At 41.4% G+C, this 12573-nt stretch overlaps 1 long non-coding RNA gene and 1 pseudogene across 1 annotated transcript; one reads left to right on the top strand and one right to left on the bottom strand.

Moving 5' to 3' along the window:
• Positions 1-3762: 3762 nt before the first annotated feature.
• Positions 3763-4920, top strand: LOC147985612 (uncharacterized). The gene is made up of 2 exons (XR_015615131.1): positions 3763-3932; positions 4452-4920. It is a non-coding gene; the product is annotated as an uncharacterized LOC147985612 (long non-coding RNA).
• A 475-nt stretch (positions 4921-5395) lies between these two features.
• LOC147985611 (uncharacterized) lies at positions 5396-8327 on the bottom strand (annotated as a pseudogene).
• Positions 8328-12573: the final 4246 nt, after the last annotated feature.

The raw sequence follows: 12573 nt of genomic DNA, 5'->3' as shown, positions 1-12573 counted from the left end.
AGAGTATGGTTGACACTGTAGACGGTGAGGAGGAGCACCCCGGTGTGATTCTGTCCTCGTCTACGGCCGATGGGGGAACCTCGGTCTCATGTGAGGAGATCAATGTGGCTTTGGACACATTGAAAACTCCATGACGACCGAGGTCAAAGGCATGCTTAAGAACTTTCTTGATGGTCTTAAATTATCCACCGCACCGTTGGATGTGGTCGATCCCACTAGCAAGGTGACGGATGCTAACTCCGACAAGAGGGGAGCTACTAATGATAAAGTTCCTTTGCCTAGTGGTAAAAGTGAAAACGGCATCTATGCCCATGTTGAAGCACCTCTTGCTTATGGAGGACCGGTTCCCTCTACTCATTTAAATCATGCTAGTTCTCCTCCTAAGATTGTGAAAAATGAGGATTTTGACTCTTGGGTCTATCGCTTTAAACATCCTTTAAATCACGTTAACACTAATCTTTGGAGAATCATTGAGCAAGGTTTCTATCCGCATGAACCAACCAACTTCACCCCTAGAGAAGCCACGGATTATCAATTCAACGAGAATGCTCTCTTCATCATCCAAGATGCAATTCCATTTGAAGATATTGCACATCTCCGACCTTTCACCGTTGCCAAGGAAGCATGGCACCTTTCCCTTTGCAAGGGAAGCGCAAGCATTCAACGCTCCAACTATGAAGTGGTGCAAAATGAAGCCGATGAGTTTGCAATGAATGAAGATGAAGAACCTCGTGAGCTCTACCGGAGATTAACCACTCTCGCGGTCTCACTCCGAGATCATGGGAGCAAGGATACGGATGACTGATACGTCTCCAACATATCTATAATTTTTGATTGTTCCATGCTATTATATTATCTGTTTTGGGTGTTTAATGGGCTTTAATATACCTTTTTATATTATTTTTGGGACTAACCTATTAACTAAAGGCCCAGTGCAAATTGCTGCTTTTTTTCCTATTTCAGTGTTTCACAGAAAAGGAATATCAAACGGAATCCAAACAGAATGAAACCATCGGGAGGGTTATTTTTGGAACAAACGTGATCCAGGAGACTTGGAGTGGACGTCAAGAAAGAAGCGAAGAGGCCACGAGGCAAGAGGGCACACCCAGGGGGGTTAGCGCACCCCCCATCCTAGTGGGCCCCTCGCAGCTCCACCGACGTACTTCTTCCTCCTATATATACCCATATACCCCGAAAACATCCAGGAGCACCGTGAAACCCTATTTCCACCGCCGCAACCTTCTGTACCCATGAGATCCCATCTTGGGGCATTTTCCGACGCTCCGCCGGAATGGGAATCGATCACGAAGGGCTTCTACATCAACACCATAGCCTCTCCGATGATGTGTGAGAGTTTACCACAGACCTTCGGGCCCATAGTTATTAGCTAGATGGCTTCTTCTCTCTCTTTGGATCTCAATACAAAGTTCTCCTTGATTCTCTTGGAGATCTATTCGATGTAATTCTTTTTGTGGTGTGTTTGTCGAGATATGATAAATTGTGGGTTTATGATCAAGATTATCTATGAACAATATTTGATTCTTCTCTGAATTCTTTTATGCGTGATTTAAATATCTTTGCAAGTCTCTTTGAATTATCAGTTTGGTTTGGCCTACTAGATTGTGACGACCCGTGTTATTATTAACATAGATAATGACACTAGTTCTTGGATTATTTCTTGACAAAATCTTGTCTTGTCAAATAATAATCCATGTCAGAGATTTGCAACAAGAAATAGCTAGAGATGGTCATTTATATTCCAATACCATGCCACGCAGGGCTAAAGTCTCAAGTAGGCTTCTCACATGTTCACCAAATTATTACTTCTCCTAACACTGGAGTTCCAACTAGCGGTCCAAGATTTGATTGTGATAAAATAGTTCTTGGATTACATAGCTAGATCATAGTTACTTATTCATCCCAGCCCCCATATGTAGCATCCAGATCGTACATGGCACTAGATAGATCCACATCTATGTCCCCTGTGTAGTTGTATCCATCACCATTGCTTTCCTCACTTGGTCCAGTAGGATTCTCATACAAGCTTTGCTCCAGGAAAGAGATGATTAATAGCAAGAGTGAGTACAAAGTACTCAGCAAGCTCAAATAGCAAAATGCACACTCATGATAGCTCAATATAAATCAACAAGTCCTACCTCAACTCAACTCCTGTAAAATAAATAAATAAATAAACATTTGTTGCAGAAAGTTTATTTCAATTTATAAGAAAACTATCAAACACTCGTATTGTGAGATAGACCACCAATAGGTCCCCGTAGTCCCCAATCCAAGAGACTGGCATGAATTCATGTTTTACTTTAACTCTGCAGAGTTTGTATCACTTTACCCATAGAGCTGGAAACCGTAATTGCCATCTACATTTCCTTAGATGCGAGACATGGTTCCGAACATAAAGCTTTTTCCCATTATGTATATTGTATCTCCACCTGGATAGTGGTCACTAGCCGTTGTGTCGGGTTTCGGAACCCGCACTCCACCAACGCTTAATATATAGCGCTCGCTAATGCACCCATCCGGCATTAGCGTGGGAACTCATCGCCCATCCTACTACTACTTACCCATGTGGAGAGTATAACCACTTGACAATATTGGGCTCAACTCGTCTTAGACGAGACCATGGTTGATACGGTTGTAGTACGCGCATAAAACGAGTGAAAGTTATTTAATCTTAATATACTAGCCATATTAGAGGGCCCCACCTTCTCGTATGTCCATCCAGGGCACCCTCTACCCACTGAATAATTATAAAATAAATAAATCAATGGATTAGCTGCTCCATCAGCTAACCCAACTATTTGTCAACAGTCACTCCACACAATTTATTACCAAACCATTTTATGCAAGTTGATGATAAGATAGTAGAGAATAGTGTTTTTTTCTTCAGAAAAAGTTCTCTCGGCATGATCAAGGAGAGCTTGCCTGAGTTTTCGTACTCATATCCGAACTCAATTTGCTTCTGTAGCGCCTCCTTCTCTGGACTGTACTCACTTCCTGTAGTTCGACAAATATATATTTCGAGACTAAGTCGAGTGAATACGAGGGAAACAAAATTATATGTCGGTGCAGTGTGGTCATCCTACAGTCGGACATAATTATTTCTTTTATTACCTATTATTTGTTTTTTACTAAGCTTGCATTAGTAGGTGGATTTAGAATAGATAATTATTAGATGTGCACATGGGTAATTACCACTACTATAAACCTCCACGTGCCCTCTCCCTTTCTCAGGCCTCCTTTGATTTGGAGGAATTTTGTAGGATTTTCATAGGATAGGATTTCTATAGGAAAAATTCCTTCAGAGCTCTTTGATTTGTAGGAATGAAATCCTATTCCTATGAAGGAATTCTTCCTATCCTCCACATTTCATAGGAAAATAAACATTAGCCTAGACTCAATGGAAAAAATCCCATGGTGTGAATCAAAGGGCATCTCCTTTTCTATTCCTATGCATAGGATTTGAGATGCATGTCATCTCATTTCCTATGACTTTCCTATTCCTATGATTTTTCAATCCTATGAACCAAAGGAGGCCTCAATTTCCAAGTCTCTCTCTCCTGTACTAGTCCTCCACCGAACACAACACACACCAATACTAGTCCACCAAGAACAGGGCACACGCACATGTCTTCTCTCCCTCCTATTCATCTGCTCCTAACCTAGCCAGATCGGCCACGCCGCCAGGGATGGGAACATGCTGCTCCGCCACTACCAGACCTCTCTCCCTCTCTTCCCTTATCCAAATCCCTAATCTCTAATCCCCACTCAAATTTGACTTGCAGGTTAGGTTCTTGTTGTGTTGTGATTCATCCGCTCCAGATTGAAGCCGCCGGCATTGGTGTCCACGGTGCCGCTGGGTGTTGCAGATCAGAGTTCAAAGGCATGACCATGGAGCAGATCAAGCATAAGTGCGGGTTAGTGATGCCCTTGTACCCTCCCTAATTCTTTCTTTTTTATGCTTAAGTTCTCTGATTTGGTAAATTAATTTAGTCTCATGTGCATGTGTGTGTACTGAATCAGTTCCTCTTATGCAAGATGTTGGTGTACTAATGTTGTACGTTATCTTGCTCCATTTTATTTTACTTTATTAAGGCATTATACATGCTTTCTTGTACTGTTGATTTTAAGATCTGTGATAGATGATACTATTGGAAAGATTTAGCTTTTGTGTGCATCTGTGAAGAACTAGTGAGGAATATTGTGGGTGCATCTGGGTTGGGCTTCTTTGTGAGTGTGACTGCTAAAGGAATGACAGAAGAAGAAGAACTCACCTTTCTTCTTTTGCCTTCTCTGTTGTTCCTACTAGTGCTGCTCCTACTTCCAGATCCCAGTCCAGTAGGCTAACTTCTTGCTCTAGCCTTCCTCCTTCGATCTACTATGATTTCTCAGCTCACCATCTCTACTTATTTTTCTTGGATCTTTGTTGGTTGCAGATAGAAAGATGAAGACAGTGGGAGGAAGACAAGCTGCTGGTTTGGCTATTTGGGGAAGAATGGAGATGTGTGAAGTGTTGGTAATGGCTTGCTCTGCTCTCTCTTCTTTTAATATCAGAAAACCATCTTCCTTGGATGGTATGGCTGCCTATCCCCTTCTCCATTGTTCTCACAGGTGCTAGCTTCTAATTAGCTGAAGGTTGAAGCCCATACATAGACTATAATGTTGACCCATTGACTATTAATCTATTGTGCAGGTGAGAGTGGTGGTCAGTGTGTGTCTCAAATGTGTCCTGCTATTCTGGTTAACCCATAGATATTTTTGGGTTGGTCTAAGTTTGGTTTGGTATTGTTGTATAGATTAGCATAGTCTGGTCTCCCTACATTTTCTTTTTCCAAAGATTTGTAATACACTTGTACAGCTGTACTGTTTGACGTGTATGAATATAAATATATATTTTAGTGGTTATTCTTGTTGAAGAAATCTAAGATGTATTTTCTTAATATATTCTACTTAATTATCTAGCTAAGTGTGGAATTACTATGTGAAAAAATACGGGTCGTTACATCCTACCCTCCTTAGAAAAAGATTTCGTCCTCGAAATCAAAACCTACATGAAAAGGTTTGAGTAGGTCACTCATAGGTCTTCCTCCTCTCCCACGTCGCCTCACGAATGGAGTGGTTCCTCCATTCTACCTTGCTGAACTGAATGGTTCTTGTCGTGAGCTTGCGGTTTTCAACTTCTAGTATCTTCAATGGGCTCTCTTCATAGGTCAGGTCAGGTCCTAGATCAATCTCCAAGTCTGACACTTGTGGTGGTGGCTTGTTGCATTTCTTAGGTTGAGATATGTGGAAGACATTGTGAATCCTTGATAGGTGTTGTCGTAATTCCAACTTATAAGCAGATTTCCCCTTCTCTAAAATTTTAAAGGGCCCAACATATCTAGGACTTAGCTTCCCTTTGATTCCAAAGTGTCGAACCCCTTTTATAGGTAATACTTTTATATACACCTTTAAGTTCATAATCTACTTTTACTATATTGGCAGCTAACCAAACCATCCCAAGGATTATTTCTAAACCTGGCATCTCTATGACATGCTGGTTTGCTGAAAATTTGGTGTTGTGGATTATTATTGGTTGATTTCTGCCCATTGCCTCTACTGCAATCTTGCCTCCAGGTGAGCTAACTCCTAAAGCTTTCTCCAACGGTGTGCATGCTCTTATTCACGAATTACTGGGAAATAAATAAGTGTGTGGCACTGGTGTAAAAAAAGAACTATAGCAACTGAAGGGGGAATGAGTAGTTTACCGATGACAACATTTGTAGCTTCTCCTAGTTGCTCTATAGCCACATAATTCAGCCTAGGTTGTCCTCCTATTTTTCCTCCACGCCCAGCTCCTCTTGTTGTATAGTTCATAGGTCCTCCTTGTCCTTGCCCAGCTGGTGGACGATGCACTTGAGTCTGCTGCATAGGTGGCGTTGTAGGATTTGCGGGAGGAGAGGTGCAATTGATCTTGTGGTGTCCTGGCCTCCCACTGTTGAAGCAAACGCATGTACCCGTCATACAATCACGAGTAGCGTGACCTTTTCCACACTTCCCACATTTAGGAACAAAGGTTGGCTGAGTAGGGAATCTAGGCCGTGGTGGTGGCATATGAGGACGCACTGGTCCATGCATCATAAGACGTGGGTGCTGTATCATGGGGCGTGGGTCTACCCTTGCTTTCTTCCTTCTCTCCTCACTTAGGTTGGAATGCTCATTCTCAAGTATGAAGGCCCTATTGACAAGGTCTTGAAACTTGGTGATCCCGTGAATTGAGAGGTGCATTTTCAGGAATGGATGCAACCCTTCCATAAACTTCTCCACTTTCTTGGCTTCAGTGTTCACATCATCTAGAGCATACCTCGTCAAATCATTAAATTGGTTCAGGTAGTCGTTTATCCTCTTACTACCTTGAGTCGGATTGTGAAACTCCCTCGTTTTGATATCCATGTTTCCCTTTGGAATATGGGTCTGACGGAAATTCTCCTTGAACTCCTTCCAAGTGATAGGCTGATTATTTGCTCGGTTAAGGCTGAAATTTCTCCATCAAGCTGTTGCTGGTCCGGTTAGCAGGTGCAATGCATATCTCACCTTTTCTTCATCTGAGCACCCTACGGTTTCCAGATTATGTTCTACTTCTAGCAGCCAGTCATCTGCCTCTAGTGGATCCACTGCCTTGGAGAATGTAGGTGGCTGAGTTTTCAGAAACTCTCCTAAACTAACTCATGCACCGGGTATGTTTCCTCCTCCAAGAACTAGTCTTGTCAGTATTGCTTTGAGGAAACGGTTCTGGTTCTCTTGGGACTCCCTTAGAGAATTCTCCATGAACTTAAGGACATCTCCCAGATTGCCTTCTCCACCCATAAGTCCAGAAGTTTCAGCATTGCCCACTTCTGGATTGCTTGGAAGTCGCACCGGTCCAGGTAGAACACTTTGATCTTCTGAAGCTGGATTACCCCCATGCTGATCATGGGCGCTTGATCCCAAACGGAAGACAAGGTCTTGCTCGGTCAAACCATTGTTATTCATCCTGCATTTTTTTGTTAGTTGGTTATATTCTTTGCATGATTACTAGCAAAAATGCCCGTGTGTTGCAACGGGAGAAAACATATCGCATGCCCCTATCTCAATAAGCATAGTCTCAAGACCTCCACAAGCCCATGTCATTTTTCTCAACAGACGCCTTTCCGTGTCACCGCCTATCCCCCTTCCCACTGTGACTGACAGTTGTCGTAGTGCGCGAGACTACTTCTGTACTTTGCTACAGAGCAAAACAAACGCTGCTAGCATTGAGTAGCATGTGCTTATTAACAAAACTTCCTATCATTAATAATAAATAGCACATACAATCAAATTTTGCGACCTTTTAATGTAACTAATGTTTAGGCTAGCTAACAAAATCACTCTGAGATTTTTTTTTGCGGGGTAAAAATTACTTTGAGATTATGAAGAAAAATAATGAATTTCCTCAATAAAGAATCAAACCATGACATGAGCAACCGATTGGATTTATCTATTATATACTTGAATTAAATTAATTTTTTGTTACTCATATTATTTCTACTTACTCTGGAAAAAAATCATGTTATTTATTTTAATCCACTATATTTTTGATTTTGTATTAATCAAAATGCATTTGTTAATTAATTAATTTAACCAGCCATGAATTAAGTTTTAATGTTTGTGACCCCGCAAAAAAAGTTTTAATGTTTGTGAGCCACCAATTATTTTTGCACATTTATAACCCTAACGTGCACTAATTGTTTTTGTCCTTATAAAAATAAAATGGTAGTTTACCCCATTAACATTTGTGAACTGAAACAAAGTAAAGTGAAGCAATTGCCACACAATGGAGTTTCGAGACTTGCACTAACTTTTCTTCTCAAGCTAGCTATAGTCATGCTCAAACATAGGGCATACGAAAGTATACGTATTATGGATCTAGGAAAATTGTGCGTACTCACATTTTATTTATTTTCATTCAATGTACATTTTTTATTTGTTTATTAATGGAAATGCATGTGTTAATTATTTACTTTAACAGCCATGCATTAAGTTTTAATGTTTGCGAGCAGCAATTTTTTTACACTTCTGTAACCAATTTTTAACTTGATGAAAAAAATAACAAAAAAGATGCATCCTCTTTGACATGTACTCCTACATGTTTAGGATTCCAAGTCGGCTAAAAAAGGAGTTCACGTATCCTTTCTTTTCCCCACTTTAAATATGATAGAAAAATAGAAAAAATATGATTAAAAAGATCCAATTCGCTGCCTACTTTTGTTTCTGTTCGCACGACTTCGTTCTAGCAGTAGAAACTTGAGCGCCATGGCGCTTCTACGTTAAAATTCTCCTCTTTCCTCTTCTTTATTATTGTTCTCTATCACAAACTAAAATCCCTCTTTTATTCTTTCCTTCTATCTTATTTCCTTCATTTTTCATTATTTATTCTTCCATTCAATGCCTTTCTTTCCATCTTTATTCTTTCCTCCTATTTATTTCCTCTTTACCTTCCTTATTTCCTTCTTCATTCTTTTATTCAATCCTTCTTTCCTTCTTTTTTATTTCCTTCCTTACTCCTTCCTTACCATGGATGGTTTATTTCCTTCGTTAATGATTTTCGAGATGGCTCCTTGTTACCTAGAAAAAATGAAGACGTATATAAATTAGGAAAATTGAATGTAAGGAAACGAGGTGGGACTATTTTATAGGTGAATCAATTTTTTATTATCATGCAACACGAGCTAGCTTAATTGGCCGCAATATTAGATTTCGCACATCAAGTTGCAAGTTCGATTCGCCACACCGGGCAACAATTTTTTGTGTCTGTCGGCCTGGATGGGCCGGAATAATTAGGCCCAGCTCAGGCTGAAATAATTCGGCCTCGTTGCGTGTGGTCCATGTAGCTTCTTTCGATCAGATTTGGTTTTAACCGAACAAACAGATCGATTAAACGACGTACGAACCTTTGAAGGACGGACCGAAAAAAACCTTTCGCGTACAAAAACGGACGAAAATTAAGGAGGAAGAAGTGTTAGCCCCTTTATTATTATTAGGTAAAGATTGATTCAATCAGCAAGCACAAGTGCAAGTGATATCAATAAATAGCATGCCATCCTTAAATTTGTAGTAACCAAACATGAAGTGCAATCATGGTGGCAAATGCCTCTTACTACCCAGAATGATACCACTCTGATTACTCACTAAAGCACACAATAGTAAAGTACTACGAGCCTCCTAATGCACGCAAGTTATATACTACAGGGCAAACACTTATGTTAGATCGGTACATCACATAGGTCTTAATTAGGGGCATAACTACATTATAACTACACTAAACACTACATATGGTTCAGTTCCTACTAGTACATAGGTATAACACCCTCGATGCGACTATAGCTCCCACGTGTCGAGGCACGACTTAGAGACATAATCGCATTGAAAGCGTATGTCGCAAGTTAGGCAATCTTCACAACATCCCATGTAATATAAATAATAAAGGGGAGATAACATAGTTGGTCTACACTCGCCACGTCAATCAAGTACATAAATAACATTACATCATCCAAACATTACATCATCCCAACATGCGACACGGTCCCGATCACCTCCAACTGGACACCACTACTGATCATCAGGAAAGGAAACATAGTAACGTTGAGAGTCTTCGTCGAACTCCCACTTGAGCTCAAACGCGTCTCCTGGAGCGGAATCATCGGGCCCTGCATCTGGTGTAATAGTAATCTGTGAGCCACAGGGACTCAGCAATCTTGCACCCTCGCGATCAAGACTATTTAAGCTTATAGGTAAGGCAAGGTAAAAGTATATGTGGAGCTGCAGCAAGCGACTAGCAAAAATGGTGGCTAACTTATTCGCAAAAGAGAGCGAGAAGAGGAGGCAAAGCGCGAGCGACAAACTAGAGAGCAACCTGCACAAACATTACTCCAACACCATGTCCACTTCCCGGATTCCGCCGAGAAGGGGCCATCACGGTAACACACTCAGTTGATTCATTTTAAATAAGTTAAGGTTCAAGTTATCTACAACCGGACATTAACAAATTCCCATCTGCCCATAACCGCGGGCACGGCTTTTGAAAGTTCAAATCCCTGCAGGGGAGTCCCAACTTAGCCCATGACAAGCTCTCACGGTCAACGAAGGAATAGACCTCCTCCCAAGATGTTCCGATCAGACTCAGTATCTCGGTTCTTCAAGACACTTCGACAGGTTAAAACAAGACCAGTAACACCGCCCGAATGTGCCGACAAATCCCGATAGGAGCTGCACATATCTCTTTCTTAGGGCACACTCAGATTGTCTAAACTTCCGGTAGGCCAGCCCAGAGTTGCCCCTAGTAGCCACTGGCGGCTGACAGTTTGGACCAACACTGAGAGGAGCACTGGCCCGGGGGGGTCAAAATAATGATGACCCTTGAGTCTGCAGAACCCAAGGGAAAGAAAAGGCTAGGTGGAAAATGGTAAAACCAAGGTTGGGCATTGCTGGAAAAGCTTTAATCAAGGCGAACTATCAAGGGGTTCCCATTATAACCCAACCGCGTGAGGAACGCAAAATCCGAGAACATAACACCGATATGACGGAAACTAGGGCGGCAAGAGTGGAACAAAACACTAGGCGAGAGGCCGAGCCTTCCACCCTTTACCAAGTATATAGATGCATTAAGATAACATGTCAATATAATGATATCCCAACAAGTAAATAAATGTTCCAACAAGGAACGGCCTCCAATCTTCACCTGCAACTAGCAACGCTATAAGAGGGGCTGAGCAAAGCGGTAACATAGCCAATCAACGGTTTGCTAGGACATGGTGGGTTAGAGGTTTGACATGGCAATTTGGGAGGCTTGAAAGCAAGTGGTAGGCATCGTAGCATTGGTCATAGCAAAAGAGCAAGCAAACTAGCATAGCAAAGATAGTAGTGATTTCGAGGGTATGATCATCTTGCCTGCAGAGTTGTCAGAGTTGACTGGATCCTCGAAAGCAAACTCAACGGGCTCCTCGTTAGCAAACTCGTCTCCCGGATCTACCCAAACAAGACAAACAAGCAACAAGGACACAAATCAACCACGTGCAAGGATCAAACAAGATGATGCAAAGATGATATGCTATGCGGGATGGGATGCGGGATGCATATGCAAGATGTGACAAGGAATGCATGAACCTGGCCTCAACTTGGAAATACAAGTGTACCACTGGAAAGATGAGATGAAATCGCTTGAAAACGATATAAAGAACGCCGGAATCGGAGTTACGGTTTGGAAATGGCAAGCGATTCAAAAATGACACCGGTCTGCAATTTACAGCAAGTAGCCATCTAAATGCAATGAGATGAACATGCTACAGCTCCCAAACATGACCAAAAAATACTTGGCAGGGATGCATACAAGATGCTTAACAAAAGTCTAGCACTGAGCTACGGCCAATTCATCCATTAACAGGTTCAAACAAGCACGGCAAAAATGCATATGGCAAACAGATCTCAGACTTAGTGAAATTAACACTTGTCTGAAATTTCAGATCAGGTAGCACTCTTCGGAGCAACAAAACTACGTGCTGCAGGAACTGAACGTGGCAAAGGAAAGCATGGCATGGAGCTACTCAAAGAGCTTAACAAAAGTCCCTTAGTGACCTTGAGCCAAAAGGGATCAGAAAATACAATTGCAAGCATGTGAACATGGCAAAAACATAATCAGTTTTCAGACTTAGTGAAAACTGGCACATGCTGAAACATATCTCAAGTAGGCATGTTTACGAGCTCGATGCACTCACTACGGAGCAAGTCATGACAAACTAAGCATACACCCATCAAGAATACACAAAAAGCAAGCTATACATGGCAAGAACAATAACATAGCATGCACGGATCAACTACAACATCATCGGCAAAATTGCAAACAAGTTGACAATCTGCCCAGATTCACAAAGTAGCAAAAGTAGAGCTCGATTGACTCAAGCTAGGGTGCTCCATAATTGCAAACAAAGACATGGATGGATAGAGAACTATAATATTAACAAAACATCCTTACTGATCATCCTCAAAAGAGGCACGGATCACTAGGAAACAACATGATCATATGGCAACATGAGATAAACAGATCAAGGACTTAGTGGAAATGCTAAGTCCCTGAAATCAGAATTACCAAGTGCACCACTTTACAAGCTTGTACTAGTCACCAGACAAATCACAAAAATACATGGGTTGCACCTATGGAAAGATGACAAAACCCTTAACAAAACATATGTAGAACATCAGGGCATATCATGCACACATTAATCATGGCAAAAATGACAAAAAGCTAAATAGAGCAGCAGATCTGACAATTATCTCAAGTAGCCCTCTTCTAACAGCATTTCGGGCATCAATATGAACTCAAATGAAAATGATGCAATGGAATGAAATGATGTACTCTCTGAGATGAACATTTTGATATGATATATGCCCAAATCGGAGCTACGAATGCAAAGTTACGGGGCTAAGAACAAGAGCACATGGATCTGGAATTTCCGGGGACTTAGTGAAAAAAAACAACCTCTCCCAGATCTAGGGTTGGCACGGAAT

This window comes from Triticum urartu, chromosome 2A (genome assembly GCF_056163025.1).
Source record: "Triticum urartu cultivar PI428250 chromosome 2A, HENAU_Tu73, whole genome shotgun sequence".
Classification (NCBI taxonomy): Eukaryota; Viridiplantae; Streptophyta; class Magnoliopsida; order Poales; family Poaceae; genus Triticum; species Triticum urartu.
The sequence above is the reverse complement of the archived record's forward strand: the minus strand, read 5'-3'. Positions and strand labels throughout refer to the sequence as shown.